This window comes from Micropterus dolomieu, linkage group LG16, assembly GCF_021292245.1.
Source record: "Micropterus dolomieu isolate WLL.071019.BEF.003 ecotype Adirondacks linkage group LG16, ASM2129224v1, whole genome shotgun sequence".
Classification (NCBI taxonomy): Eukaryota; Metazoa; Chordata; class Actinopteri; order Centrarchiformes; family Centrarchidae; genus Micropterus; species Micropterus dolomieu.
Window position 1 is genome coordinate 14,711,787 of NC_060165.1, and position 16,825 is coordinate 14,728,611.

The 16,825-nt window shown below is 39.7% G+C and overlaps 1 protein-coding gene across 1 annotated transcript in view; it reads left to right on the forward strand.

Annotated features, from left to right (window-relative positions):
- Nucleotides 1-11,467: 11,467 nt before the first annotated feature.
- Nucleotides 11,468-16,825, forward strand: part of col7a1l (collagen type VII alpha 1-like) — a 65,569-nt gene continuing 60,211 nt past the window's right edge. The window contains exon 1 of the mRNA XM_046072423.1: nucleotides 11,468-11,674. The gene's annotated coding sequence lies outside the window, so the exon portion shown is untranslated. The remainder of the gene's footprint in view (nucleotides 11,675-16,825) is intronic.

A 16,825-nucleotide genomic window follows, 5' to 3' on the forward strand; every position in this document is an offset into this window, starting at 1 on the left:
ATTGGTTAGGTAAAGGACAATGATAGGTTTTGACTGGACAGGTTTTGATTTTTGCTGAACTTGCTTTCTGATAACTGGACATTTGCTGACAGTACTGTATGTTGGAGCAGCTTGGAAGACTTACTGTAGCATTGACCTTCATATGCTGGACTCTCCACATTGCTCTAATATCACTTAACTAACTCTCACATTGGTGGACTGTACATTTACTCAAGTACTGTACACTTTCCAGGTGTTTGTACTTTACTTGAGTATTTCTATTTGATGCTACCTAGATTCTACTTCTGTTTCTACTTCTTTGACTACATTTCAGAGTAAAATATTATTAGTAACTAAGAACTTTTTACTCTATACATTTATCTTGACAAAGTAAGATTTTACACACAAAACATATGATTAGTTTGTAAACTATGTTGCATCTTTAGTCTAAATCAAAACATTTAAATGCTGAGTACACGTTAATTCAGTTCAGTTATAATGGTCAAATAATAAAATATGTATCATAACATACTTAACACTCTAAAAGAGGCCATTATATATAATAAGAACCTTTACGTTTGATACAGTGGCACATTTTGCTGATGATACGTCTGTACTTGAGTATTTTTACAGCATAGTATTTTACTTTTACTCAAGTAAAGGATGAGAATACTTCTTCCATCTCAGCCCTCACATCAAAAACACATGCTTTTAACCATAAAGACACATTAGTTTCTAATTCTACATTAAACCACATAGACAGGAACAAGGCAGAGTTCAGGGCACAGTTGGTCTTGTAAGATTTAGTTAATCAGGTTATGTGTGTTCCCCTTCATAACCAACCAAAGGAACACTTTCTTTAGGCCTTGACTTGAAGTGCTTATCTTCCCTTACCAAATAGGTTCTTTCAATATGTCATCATCCACCATAAGCATAAATGATGCTTCACCTTAAGGGTAAGATTGGAAGCTGTTACCGATGGCAAAGATTTAGCATTTTCAACAGCAACACTCTGGATTAATGTCTGCAACGTTTCTCTCTCTCTGTGTGCTTGTGTAGAGGATGTTGGAATAGGTCAGGGTGGTGATATAATAAAATCTTAAATAAGGCACACACACACACACACACAACATGCACCTCTGCATTAACTCTGCCGCATGATGTGGCGCCACACTCAGTAACTATGGCAACGGCACACTGCACTGCACCTCCCTATGTGTGTGTGTGTGTGTGTGTGTGCGTAACTGCTCGCTGTGTTCCCTGCGGACAGATTAATTCCCCGCCAGATTCATTCCTTGTCAACTTGCTGAAACAAAAAGTTTCTGTTTTAATTAGTTCAGTGCAGTGTCTCGCTTCATCTATCTGTATAGTGTCTCTCTCTCTTCCTCTCTCTCCTCCTTCTTCACTCTTCCTCTTGCTCTCTAGTGTAATTAAAGACAGTCATTGCAGATAATAGAACCATAATAGTGTGTAATTGCAATAATCAATACACAGTGCATACTAAGGAAATCGCAATTCATCAATCTACAGAAAGGAGGCAGGATATCTCACAGAGCACACGCACACTTGGTCCTCATTCATGTACATTATTATTATTATTTATGGTGTAATTGGTCATGTTGTGTTTGTCTTTAAGTAGAAAACATAAAAACAACTAGATTGTGGCTTTTCTGTACTTGTAGAGTATGAAGATCTTTCTACGTGTTAATGAAAGAGTTTTAGGGGTACTGGTAGGCAGATTTTGTTACCTTTGAACAAAGACAAGGTAGCTGTTTCGAGTCCTTATACTAATCCAAGCTTACAGGTTGTTGGCTGTAGCTTCATTTTAACATACAGATACGAGAGTGGAATGAATCTTCACATATACAGTAACTCTCGACAAGAATGCTAAAGAGGAAAGAATTGTATTGGCACAAGTAATGAAACATTCAGGCACAACTTTCCCGAAACAAACACACATCAGATATGAGACACTGGTTAGTAGTGGTAACCAATCAAATGAGTCTTTCCAGCTTTTAGAAAAAAGTTATTTCTGAGATGTCACTCATCTCTTTTTTGAGCCCTATGTATTTCATTTGTTGACTTGTGAATGTGTGGCGTTCAAATGTCTTTATTCTGGGTGCAATGACAAGCAAGCTGTTAATTATGTTAAAATATGTGCGCGCCTACATAAAAATACACACATCCATGAATGCATAAGTTTGCTTTCTTCTTCCTTGTGATTTTCATATTTTATATATTTATTTTAAAAAGTTGCCATCTTCATTTTGGCTATTTGGTAGAGAATAATGCAGCTTTTTAATATCTACAAATCAGTAACTAAGAACTTTAAATGGAGCTCAGGAGGTAGTGCAGTCATCCACTAATCAGAAGGTCAGTGGTTTGATCCAAGGCTCCTCAAGTCTCCATGTCGAAGTATCCTTGGGAAAGACACTGAACCGCAAATTGTGCCTGAAGGCTTTGCCATCAGTGAATGAATGTGTATGAATTATTAGTTCCTTTCTGATGTGCAGTTGGCGCCTTGCATGGCAGCCACCGCCATCAGTGTATGAATGTGTGTGAATGGGGTGTATTGCAAAGTCCATTTACTATTACTCAAATGTCTTTCTGCTTTCAAATAATTATAGCTTCCTTCTATCTTTATTATTTTAACAAACCCTCCTCTATCCATCATGGTATCCCTCCATCTGATGTTTGTTTATGTTCATGCACTATACACAAAGAGAAGTGCTTCAGCATGTTTGTCGCCAAAGAAGATACTTTGTAAAGTACATTGTTAAAATATTAAAGTATGTTGATTCACTTTAGATTTGTACTGTATGTAGAGTATTTATTTTAAAATATAGGCTGACTCTATATGAGATTTCTTCTTTTAAGACCTCGACCTATAACTAATCTCTTTATATACTAATTGTCATATCATGACATTTATTTTTACAGTTTTACTTTGTCGATAATGATTTTACTAAGTGATTTACTTTTAATGAATCAAAGACACTGGCTTAAAGTTTAAACAAACTTTTCTCTTTCTTACACAAGAACACAAACTAAGCTGCAAAATTACATAACACAGGATATTTTTCTTTTTGTTCTGAAAACGTTCAGCTTTTGTTTGCTAGCTTGCACGCATTAGAGGTGACAAGCCAGCACAGCAATAACTTCCAAAAGGTCAACAGAAAGAAGACTTAAACTGACACAGGAAAAGGCACACGCACACACACACACACACACACACACACACACACACGCATGCATCTGTCATTCTCCCTCTCATGCCACATCTGGCTGATCACCTCAGGCTGTGGGTCAGGTGGAGGGAGACCGCATCAGGTGGAGGTGGACATGCCCAGACAAATACCCTTACTGGAACAATACTGCCCCCTCCAGGGTGGGCTGACCTCACCTGGAAGCCAGGGAATGGCTGCCTCAGGGGAGCAGAGCCACAGCTGGGCTGAGGAGGGGAAGGAGAAGGAGATAGTTTGACTGTATTTGCGGGTTTCTACTCAGGCAGGATTTCACTGTGTTGCAAGTTTTGACCTTTGCTCATACTTTTGACCTTTGCTTTGACGTTGGCTCTCCAAAGGGTTATGCAGCAGTTTTCATAAACCTTTTAATTTCTCTCTTTCCCCCATCCTATCATCTCCCTGGCTACCTCCATGTGTTTCTCTCTTACTGCAGATGTTACTCTACTCAGTCTGCTGCTCGTCATCCTCTACATGTTGTCTTCATCACTTCATTTCTCTGTGTTCCACTTCTTCTGTGAGAAGTGCTGAACTATACAGTAATAGCCAAAAAGGCAAGACCACGCCATAGACACTCCATGTTTTAGCAATAACCTCGAGCATTACTTTTCAGCTATTTTCTCAAGCCTACTCTATTTCCCTGCCACTCCAGACTCTTTATGCTATTCGCATCACCCTCTCCTCTTCCTCTGTCAGTGTATCTCTTGCTTTTACTGCCTCTTTTTACCAGCCTCTCATTTCCTAAAAGTTGTTGCCTTGTACACCCCCAGTCCACTTCCCATCAAACCGAGTGATCCACTGAATATTTCCTCTTCATAGCATCCCCAACAAGGAGGAAGAGCCTCTGACTATGAAACAAATTACTGTCCTTATCCCTCCAACTGTGCCATGCATATTAAATTAGATCAAAGAGGGACATTTCAAAGGGCCACGATAGAAAAGAAGAGTCAAAAGAGATGTTTACAGCAGAGGGAGGAGAGGCAGAGGTGGATTATGAGGACAAAGGTTATGAAAACCCCCAGGTGTCCCTGCTTTGAAATCCTTCACCTCACCATATGTTAAAGCGCTAATGAATTTGTGATCTATTTACTTCTGGCAAGTCAGGGTTTGTGGAGTTCAGTAAGCAGGATTTGATGCAGAAGCAACCTGCATTGCTGAATGAGAGAGCGTGTGTGCATGTGTTTGTGTTTACCTTAATTATGTTTTTGTTTCCCGTAAAATCTGAACATTGTGAAGGTCAGTAAATGGCAACCCTACCTGCAGTTAATGAAAACACACGCCAGGTCGTAGATAATGCTGGGAATTATGCTTCCATCTTTTTTTCTACGTTGTTGAACTTTACTTCTCCACATCTCTGTTGTCTGTTGTGTTTATATGCAAAAAAATATATTTTTCTGCATTTTTATGGCAACACTTACTTTTGTATGACGCACATGAAGCAGTAGCTTTCGTAGCAGCACTCTGCACCCCACTCCCCCACCCACGGCCATTTTCCATTCCATTGAGTACTGCCGCAGAGCTCCAGTGACCTGCTCTCAGCAGACATACAGCAGACTTGTCTCTGCTTGTGGGTATGTGTGTGTGTGTGTGTGTGTGTGTGTGTGTGTGTCATCTCTCAGCCGTGGCCAACATGCAATATTGTACAACACAAGAAGACACATTCCACTGAGTTCACTGCCTGACTGATGGAGGGAGAGCATTTATTTGTGTTCAGTCTACACAGAATCCTCAGATATGAGCTCATATCCTGGTTAAGGGCAAAGTGAGAAGTGGGTGAATGCACTGTAAACTCTCACCCGTGAAGTCACAGAATATTCTGAATAGCAGTGGAGAAGCACAACCTACAAAGGTGGCTCACATCGACATCAACAGATTAAGCACATTATCATAAATGTTAAGTCTGATGATATTCTGTGTATTTCATATTGTCAACAAAGTTTGTTTGTGTATCCAAAGTTATATATAGGGTATTGTACCACACATCTCCATTTTTGTCTAATATATATTAAAAACACGTTAACAATAGAAATCATGAGAATTTACACTAATTCATTTGTGTACAGAAATTAATTAGTGAGTGCTGTAAGGCATGTCTGTATAGATTTGTGTAATTATTAACCATTCATTTGTATTATGTGTGTATTATTTTTGTTATTCTTGACATATCACACTTTTTAACCATCAATATAACAGAATATTTCAATGTATTGCATATTTTTTTCTTGCAACAAATAGAAATTAAACTTGTCATCAACAGAAGTGGTACTAAATGAAGAGCCGTTTGGGAGCCGTAGAGCTGGCTCTTGGAAAACAAGGGTTCCATAAGATCCGGCTCCCTTCAAAGAGCTGTAATTCTCATCACTAATTATCATGAACATTGGTACTAAAGTTGATTTTAAGTCACTATCTATTTAAATAATGTTTGGTAAAAACTACTGTGACCAGCTTTTTTATGAAAGTACATTTTCATGAACTAATTGGTCCCAGGTTAAAGAAGTCAGAAAGTATTGTGGGTGATACCCTAACACCCTGTCTTTTCATTGGATTTGTTGACAGTAACAAACCTTATAATTTAAGGTTAGCATAACAGAACTCATATCTAGTTTACATAGAAAGATGGTGATGTTTACATGCAGCCAGTATTCTTCAGTATACTGAACAACATTGTTTCTCTTTCCAATCACAGTAAATACATTCTGACATTTTGGGCTACTTTAACTGTAAAATGTACTGTACTGCATGCCTGAATAAACTCTGTACTGTCCTTCACAGTCCTGATCTGTAAATCCAGTTCTGCTCTGCTCACTACAGCTGGATTAGGTTTAGCTGTGCAGAAAAAGCACATAATCATAAGGCTTGCGGCAAACTCCTTTAACACAGTAACCTTTATAACTGAACTGTCTTTTGTTTTCAATAAATATTGTGTGTTTTTCACTACGAACAGCCGACATCTGGACGACATCAGTTATTTTATGCTCATCTGTGTTTCTCAACATAGACAGAAATGCTAAATTCAGATGCTGAGTATTCATAATTACCCCACAGAGCGGTACAGAGGTTGTCTGTTTTAACCATGCACCTCAACACACGGTCAGTTCTGTCTATTTTACCACTCTACTTTCTGAGATGCGTCATGTTTAATTGGTGGAGTATATTCTAAAGCTTTTCAAAGGTATCATTTAGCATATATTCTAAAGTCAATAGCTTAACCTCTCTGTTGTTTGTGTTTCGCAGCCAAAAACAAGTTTGGACTGCCAAGTGAGAGGGCTCTGTACAAATGTGTAGGATGGAGTGCAGCAGGCAGGCAGGCACCCTGATAAATCATGCAAAATAACTAAACATTCAGATAAATGAATGATGGTGCACACACACACACACACACACACCACAGTGTAGAAATTCTTTGTTAAAATAGTGAAGGTTTTTGTTTTCCCCCTGAGCACTGCATCATCATATATGCACAAATACTCTCTAGACTTTGCTTTAACAAGTTCTGTCAGAGTGTTGGAGCACACCGACTGAGAGGGATGTTTGAAAACTAGGCATGACTTCATGCAACTTGATTCTTAAAAGATTCCTCCTCTGCATTGAGCTGTGAAGGTGATTACAACAATTCCATCAGTAGTAGACTATTTCTGTCTGAGTGACAGACACACACGCATGCAGGCAGGAAACCTATGTCTACCCCTGATGAATTCAAAAAGTTGCTCAGTCGTACGACCTCATTCCCTGTCTCCCTCTATCTCTGTCTCTGTGGTCTCTGAAACATTGAAAAGGCAAGTGTGGACAGCTGCTGCCCTTGTCTAATCTAAAAATCCCACATGCATGTAAACCATACCTCCAAGTCAGACACATGCTCATCACTCCTGAGATACGAAGGGTTCTCTTTTGTTATCAACAAACTTGATCTATTAAATCTGCATGAGCTACTGTGTATTCATGATATAGTATATATACTGTAGCTACATAATGTGCAGTCAGCATTTTAACTGACTGAATGGCCTTTAAAGTCATCATTAACATTATTGCTGCCTTACATTTCCTTACATGTACTTCACCTAAACAACACACAATCTGTAGAATATGTTGCTCTTAATCATACACTCATTTGAATCTAGTCTATAATTTGCAAACATGAAAGAAGCATTTGTTGTATACTAAGGGAGAGGTCTCACTTGTAGACCAAAAATCTTGTTTCTGTGAGGTTATTAACTCACATTTCTACATGTGTATCTCTAGTTTTGTCTTTGTGTTGATTATCGGATTTACTGTGACACTGTGTCTTCTTAAGCACAGTGAGGAGAACTGGTTTTGTTCATTATTTTGATATCCTTTGTCGGCTTCAGAGTGGTAATTGGACACACACTCATGACTAATTCTATCAGCCCAGACTTCTGCGGTATCTCAATTCTCTGCTCTGGCGCAGCTTGTCCCAACAAACCAGCCCTCACGCTGCAACCGCTGTTTTCTTCTGTTGCCATGACAGCTCGTATCTCAGTGGGAGACGGGACGTGGCATGGTTTATGAAATGAATTTATCATGACAAAAATTGTCTGCAAGAGCCAAGCGTGCCGAGTGTATATACAACAGGGGTATGGATGTATGTTTGTGCGCTTTTGTCTATTTCTGTTTTGTGCACACTGTGGCTTATCCTGCCTATGTGCATCACTGCTGTGTGTGTGTGTGTGTGTGTGTGTGTGTGTGTGCATGCATGTATTTGTTTGTTCGTATGGTTGTACTGCTAAAAGGCTTGGCACAGAGCAGACCTTTTGTAGTTGGCAGCAGTGGGCACTCTGCCCAGCTTGTATGGTTTATGGATGCGAGTCAGAATTGCATTAGCCTCCGGCCAGAGGAAGACTGCCCATCTTCCTGGTGTGAAACGCAAATAAATGTGCCAACACTGACGGCATTAAACAGAAATTGATACAAACATCAAAGCTGTCTGACACACATCTCATGCTGTCAGTCTATCAATAGTTACATGAACACCACACAAAAGAAGGCAGGAGTGCAAATGAAATACCAGCATGGGAAAACAAGCCTTTGAGGCTGATTTCACGCTACAGCACCAGGTGACATGTCCTGATTCTGAAAGTTTAATTGTAAAATGTGCCAAAGTGTAGGTGGTCAAAGTTCAGCTCAAAATTACTAACACGTTTAAGACAAAAACACTTTACCATCTCTGTTTGAGCTCAAGCTAATGATATTACTGTAATATACCCACCAATTATACGGAACACTGTGTAAAATAATCATTTCTGAATTTTAACTGAAAGCCTCAACTTTACATAATTAAAGTGCCATGTGAGAAATCGCACAATTAACAGAGTGCCTTACAACCAGCGGCGAAAGTAATGTTTGATTCTCTTAACCTCTGTGATGGAACCAGTGGAGCAAGAAAAGGAGGTGGAGAAATGAAGATTTCAGAAGTGCATTAAATCTGTATTTTATCAAATTAGAAGTAGAAGCTCCTTGAAAAGCTGCCAGGAGGCATGAATGGTGAATGACCATGGCTCTTCCAAACAGAATATTAATAGGTAATTATACTCACTTGTACCTCCATTGCGTACATCATCAGTGGCCTTGGCAGTAACACAGTAGTTATGGAATTGATATAGGTCACATAAAGGGTTCTCCATAGTTTTTTTTTAGTTTTTTTAAAAAACTTTTTTCCCATCTTAATTTTGGAAGGAGAAAGGATGGCAAGAAGAATTTAATTCCCACTTAGATTAAACTATTATATAACCAAGGATGTAATTACCTGTGATTTATTTTTATTGGGCTGTCAGTAAAGTTGGCCAGCCAGTGGCATTCCTAATGAATGAGGACCACACACACATACACACACACGCACGCACACACACACACACACACACACACACACACACACACACACACAAATAATGCACACAATGTTTTACTCTTCCATTTTTCCTCCCAGTTCACCCACTCAGCCATCAAAACCCAACTCTTCACCCACCCTTCCTTCGGCACTGCGGATGCTCTTGCTTGTTTTTTTCATCTTTTTCTTTCTCCTTCTTCTTTCATTTGTTCTTTCCATTGACTCCCAAATGCACATGATTGTTTTCTGGTTAACCTACAGCATGAATTTAATCAAAGCTCACTTTCGTGTCTGCACCTCTCGTGACGAGGGGAGGATTTAGGCCCGCTTGGAGAAGGAGTGCAATTAGCTGAGACAAGGCTAGTTAATCTTCCCCATCTGAATACCCCAAACAGGTCCACAACACCTTTTTGTTTCTAATCACATCTGCTGCTGAAAGACAGTAGGGCTCGTTCACCCATTATGTAATTGAGCCAGGGAAGCAATCAAGACTGTAATGTGGTGAATGTTTACAGAGTGAGGTGTTGTTGTGGTAATGACTCATTAAGGTTTTGTTCTCCTCAAACTCTGAAATGAAATCAGTATTGACACAAGTAGCTTCTTTTCACACTGAGGCCCATTTTACGGTTTCAGGGGAAGACATTGAGATACAGAGAGATATACACACAGAGACAAACTCACCTTTGACTGTACAGTGAGAGTGGTCCTGATTGATGCGCCCTCCTGAACTTCCTTAACTAAGCTAAGCTAAGCTTACTTAGCTAAGGGTCAGCAGCAGGGCAGCACATAGCTCAGATGGCCCTGAGGCCGAACCAGAATATGCCACCTTTTACTCTACCAGCATCAATATACCATCTCTCACACACTGTAGTTTGAATGAACAAGTTTTAAGTTTCATTTATTGACAACCATGTGCTTCAAACCTGCTCTGCTCTTAACGGTAGTAACATTCATGGTGAGGCACCATAATATCAAATTGGACAAATGAGAACAAACATTATGTGTGACTGATGAAAATGGCACTTTGCTGACACCATGCATTCTCATGAAAGCAGAAGTAGCCCTCAATTTAGCAATTTGATCCACTCTGACTGCAGAGTGAACATTTTGAAAGTGCATTTAATATATGCACCTCCTTTGATGGAATTGAAATGGCATCTGGGAAACATTCAGACATGAGTTTCTTCTAGCTTTGAAGTTTGATCAGCCTGCTTTGTCTCATTGTAAGAGGGGTGCGAAATTCTGGTTGTCTAGTAAAAGACATATACGTGTATTGCAGATGTATTTGAGGCAAGACTGTTTATTTAACCTGTTTAGCTACTGGTACACAACTTAAGAGAGTGTGTGTGTGTGTGTGTGTGTGTGTGTGTGTGTGTGTGTGTGTGTGTGTGTTGAGTTATACGATGTCAAGACTGACAGCTGGCTAAACCCTATTAAACTCACCACATTCCTGGGGTCCACCATTAAAGATGACCCAATGCCCCTCAACATACACACAAAACACACACACACACACTGCAACAACTGAGACAGATTTATCATCTATCCTCTCCTTTCTGAGAAGGTGTTTCCTCTCAAGCTATTTTGGTTGGGGTTTAATGTGTGAGTATACAGACCTTGAATAGAGAGGTATTTTGTGGAATGCAAGAACTCACATATCAACAAATTGACCTTGGCTGTGTATGGTACTTTTGTCATCTGGTATTTTGCTCATTTGATTATACATAATCTATTGTTAGGATGGATAGAATATTGTGTAAAGCTACTGTGCAAATGCATTTGACGTCACACCAAGGATTATTTAAAAAACTTTGCCATTGCCACATGGAAACAGCCATTAACAAATGAAACAAGCGGTAAAAGACTGGGCAGGTAAGGTGTCAGTGTTATTTGTGCCACTATTTACAGAAGTCATTCAAGGGTTGACTTCTGTCTGCAAGTATGTGTGTAGGTGGATTTTCACATTCCTTCTCAAGGAAGAATCAACTTACAGTATGATTGTGGGTGATGGCAGATTTAACCTTCAAATCCTTTATATAATTTAACTGTTTATTCTGTCACCCAGAGGTGAAAGCTTGTCTGTGTCTACACCTCCATGCACTACACACATGCGCATACATGCACTGTAGAACAGTAGCAGTGCATTCCTAGGAGGGGCAGAGCTCATCAGATACCCCTATCCCTCTGTCTATCTGCCTTGCTCTTTGTCTATTCCTCTGTCTGTCTGTCTGTCTATCTCCCTTTCTCTCTCTCTCTCTGAGCCAACAGGTTGCAGGAGCCTCACCCCCACCCTTCTTCCTAAACTTTTCTGCGCTTCAGCAGAGCCCAGGAAAGAAAGTCTGCCATTCATCGACTCTTACACACATTCAAACACACCTACCTCCTCTTTCACTCAGATACAGACACACAGATACGGACATTGATCCTCATGTACCATTCAGTCGACTATCTCTGATAACACCCTCTGCAAGAATACAATATCAATTCCAGACTTTTTCCCCCTGACTTGGATGACATTTCTTTGGTGTATTTTGGGGGATATTTTTCCCCTGTCGACCGTCAAGAGGTCACCTGGATTGGGAAGATAACGATGATTCTCTTGTCTGCAGTGGTAAGTGAGAATGTGTGGGCTCATTTTAGGGCCATAGTCAAAACCCATTACTTTAACTGCACTTTAATGTGGTGCTTTAGAGAGTAGTTTTGAATTCTTAACCGCCCAGATACCCTTTGTTACAGGCTAAGTGTCTGGATTAAGGCCAACATGTTTTATACTGAGCCTTTACTGCTTGCTGTCTGTACTTGTTGTCTGAATTGTCTTTTTGTGATAAAGTACAGTAATTGCTGGAAATGTGCCATTCCAATCAGTCTAAGAACATGCACTTGCAAATATATACGTTGTCCATGCAGTGCAGATGTCCTGCATGCATGTGTGTGTGTCTTTGGCACGAGCGCTCTGCTTCTCTGCAGAAGTTAATGCAAAGATGTTATACTTCCAAACTCAGTAGGAGCATAAAAACAAGATGCCAAGCATTTATAGTAATGTCAGCTCTAGTGCATTCATGAATAACAAAAGCATACCAGGTTGTTTTTAAGAGTGTTGTCAGGAGATGAAACTATGTAGAATGAACTGTATGAATCCCTTGCATAGACTTGTCTGTGTTGGCTGACAGCAAATGTAAAGTGATATTCGGACCGGATGCAGCAGCTTGTGAGCTGTGTGTAAGTGTGTGTGCTTTCATTTGTTAGTGTGTGTTTTAGCTATAGATTGTATTGCACCAAAGATATATGCTATTATACACTATATTTCTGAGCTCTGTGTGTGTGTGTGTGTGTGTGTGCCTTTTCTCTGTTACCAGTTTCCCACCTACAGGGATAATCCATTCTGTGAAGTGGTGAGGTGGAAAATGCCATTATGTAGAAATAGCTGACATGCAGTTGGACTTGCAGGACACATGATGTGTGTTCATGAGTGAGTGTGTGTGAGAAAAGGAGATAGGGAACAGAGACAGTAAAAGTTCATTTTGTAACATTATTTAATCCTCTTGGGGCAGTGATAAAATAAAGGCCTTGGACACGATAGACACACTTCCTCTAGAGGCTGGACCAAGTGCTTGTGATCCCAACATGGTGTGAGTGATGAATGCAAGAAGTTTTTTATGTGGGATCATTGCAAGCATGTTGTCTGAGTATCAAACTCTGGCTTATGATTGCAGACATTACCGGAATGTCTTGAGGTATTGTTAGAATGAGCTGGGGTTTTTAGCATAGTTATATGGATGGCAATGTCTTGCTGTCAGTCGGTAGGTCCACCACTTTGGTCCAAACAGCAATATCTTAACAACTATTGTATATTGATAGTCTAAATTTTTATGGTCATGACATTCATGGTCTGGCCCCCCTCCCATTCGGACTGATTCCTAACCGTCCTGGATCTGGTCGTGCCATCACAACCATTTATCTAATATTGGGTGCGATTGATATGATGACCGACAGTGGAGCATCACGGGTCCAGATTTGATTAGTTACCTTTTGGTCATACTTTTCGCGCTCTGATTGGTTGTAGGCCTGAACCTGCATCCAGGTCCATCCAGTGCAATCGACCAGAATTACAAAACTCAGATCACACTGTGAAACTAGGCAGTGCTGATCAAATATAAATCAAGATTGTCTTACTGGTTTGCCTATTGTACTGTTTAGCTATAATTTGAGATGGTGAGTGACGAGGCCCCATTTTTTTCCTGCTTTAAAACGAACCAACACCACCCCAGTCTGAATGTGTTGCTCAGCGCTTCGTCACATGTTTTGTTTCTGCAATTAGATGTAGGTCTATTCAATTGCATCCAGGTGCATTTTGGTCTGCGCCAGTTAAAATGCCCCTTTGAAATCGTAAATCGAGAGATTTGTGAAATAGTCTGGTGACTAATTAGTAAATGCGAGCATGCTAATTAAGATGGTGAACACGGTAAACATACCTGCTAAACATCAGTATGTTAGCATTGTCATTGTGAGCATGTTAGCATGATGGTGTTAGCATTTACTTCAAAACACTGAATCTTAGTCACATTGCAGTTTATGTAGGGGTGGATCTTGTTTTAACTACACTGACGTAACACATTTATGTCAAGCTTAAACCAATGCTCCATTATTTTCTGCTTTATTTTTACACATTGCTGAACATTAGGATTCACTGCTTGCTTCAGGAAACTTTTTACACTTTTGGCCTATGATAATATGAAAAAAAGCTTTCAAATTGTTTCATCAATTTGAAGCCATCGTAAAAGGTTCTGCTCGCATGCTGCTTTGCTGAATACCCATGCAAACCTTTAAATTTAAAAATTACCCTGTAGGATACATACAAGGCAGCTGTGGACTTCTGTACTTGCTGTCATTCATCAAAACACACGTTTGTTCTTTTTGCACTTCAGTAATAAGAAGATACATGCAGAGACATATCTTAGATCTGCATTGGTATGTGAGGGGGAGAGTATAGTTTGGCTGTGTTACATTAGAGTTCAAGCCCTACCAGCTCTTTCTTCCATCTGCAGAGGTTGTAAACTAGTCAGCCTTCAGCCGATCTGGCTTTTTTTGGACCAGGTGGTCAAATCACAGCCGGAATTCAGAGGAAGCATTGGAAGTGATGTATTGGTGGATAGCTTGAAGAATGAAATGTGAATCTTTAAAGCCAAAAGAAATCTGTTATATTTTCATCTCATGTACAGTAGTTGAGTGGAGGCAAATCTCTCTTTGATGTTATGCTTATGAATTTGCAAAGCCACATGCCCAAACAGTACAGACACATACACTTATGTGGAGACGTGTATGGGTTAGCAAGCTAATGTAAAACATAACAGCAAGAACCATTTCCTAGATCACAGTTAATGCACTGAACGAGTTGCTCTCTGATGGGGGTTCACTCATTTCAAATGCGATAATCTCTTACTGCTGCATGATTCCTTTGCCAGCGTAGTGTGCTGATTTAAGTGTTGGATTTACTCTGCTTAGGCATCGATTATGCTCTTACTGTTGATACATTCCTGTGCTCCTCAGTACACATTTAAGGTTTTAACACTCGTATGCATTTTAGCTGCAGGATCCCTGAGTGGAATTCGAAGTGGACCATTGAGCAGCACGATTGCAGTAGAGATTCTACAGTGAGTTAATATACTTGCTTTTAAATATCCCCTTTCAATGTACACTTCTCAGTGGGAGATAATATGCCAGTTAAGCAACTGCAACGTTTCAAAGGTACGGAATTGCCTCCACTCAGTTTATTATACCAAGTCAAAAGCTGTAGCCTTAGGGCAAATCTCCATCACGCTAACCTGAAGTTTTCTCTGTCGCTCAGAAGAAAAAAGAGGATATTCTGTATTTATATTCTGTAGAGCGTTACTGTACCTCCACTTACTCTCATGGACAGCTAAACTCTCCCTCCATCTAGATTGCTGTGAGGAACAACTGTGCTTTCACCAGTGAGGCTCATCTGTCAAAATGTACCTGTCCGGCTGTCATTTCTTAGAAACACTGCCAAAGACAATCTCTATTCCCCCGTCTCCCACACAACCACAACGGAACTTTGATAATGTTGATTTCTAAAGTATTGGTAAAAAAAGACAGCTGAACTGTAGCTTGAGGGCCTTACATGTAGCTTGCTTGCATTACACCACCACATTTTGGATTACAGATAAGATCTGGAATACAGATATGTGATTGTGTTTTCATCTATCTCTGTCTTTGTAACTGTATGATTTGCACACATGCAGGTTGAGAATTTAATTCACATGGTGCCCTTTTCCCTGCAACTTTGCCATGGTGTCGCCATATTGTGGTTAAAAGTGAAATACTAAAACACACATGCACATGCACAAAACATAACACAAGGCAGGTGGAAACTGTAATTAGACACACTTGTTGGCTGATATTACAGATTTGCCATGGGGGCTACATTTTTTTGACCAAGTGCAAGGTTGTATGTACACACATCGGAAGCGATTAGCCATGCTTTTTCAGGCTTCTGTAGATCTGTAGATCACCTCTGCAGTATGAGTTCCAGGGCATTGGAATCCTAAGTCTAGGACAGGTGTGCAAGGTCCAAAAGGCTTGTCCAATCCAAACATCTTTTGCACCTGTGGAATTACACAAGAGCTTCCTCTAACCTTTCGCTCTGCTTGAATGTACTGAAAAGGACTGTTCTTCTCTCCTTTTCAAGCTGCTTTAAATTAAAGCTTTCGAGTTACCATTGTCTTGATATTCATGTCATATCAGCAGCAGAGATTCAACAGACTGATCAATCATATTTTGACATCTTTGTCCTCATATTCACCAAGCAGCACAAAGTTTGACTGAAACGTAGCCTAAATCAAAGTGTTGCAGCATTTATGAACTGTCATTTTCAAATAATAAGGGTTCTTCTCTTTCAGTGATGAGACACTTTATCTTACTTGCTTGAGCTTATAAAGGACATTCTCATATTCACAGCTTTAGCAGTTCACATGTATTAATGTGGCCTTTTAAATCTATATATAATAATAATAATAATAATAATAATCCTTATTTGTAGAGCACTTTTCAAAAACAAGTTACAAAGTGCTTTAACAAGTGTAAAGAATAATACAAATAAAAAAAAACAAGATAAGAGCATGAAAAATTAATATAAAATTAGTAAAATAAAATAAAAGGGATAAAATAAAGTCAAATAAGATCGGGAAAGGCTCTCCTATAAAAGTATGTTTTAAGAAGGGACTTAAAAGAGTTCACTGACTCAGCCGACCTGATTTCCTCGGGCAGGCTGTTCCAGAGCCTCGGGGCCCTGACAGCAAACGCTCTGTCTCCTTTAGTTTTCAGTCGAGACTCTAGAACAGACAACAGACCTCTGCCCGAGGATCTCAAGGTACGTGCTGGTGTGTATTGGACTAAAAGTTCAGAAATATAACAAGGCGAGAGGCCATGAAGAGCTTTAAAAGTGATCAATAGAATTTTAAAGTCAATTCTAAAACATACTGGGAGCCAGTGTAATGAAGCTAAAATAGGAGTAATGTGGTCATATTTCTTTGTTCTGGTTAAAAGCCTGGCAGCTGAGTTCTGGACAATCTGGAGTTGATCAATAGATTTTTGGGTTAAACAGGTGAAAAGGCTGTTGCAATAATCCAGGCGTGATGAGATGAAGGCGTGTAAAATGGTCTCGGTGTCCTTAAAAGTTAACATAGATCGAATTTTTGCTATATTTCTAAGTTGATAAAAACATGATTGAACAAGCTTTGTGGTG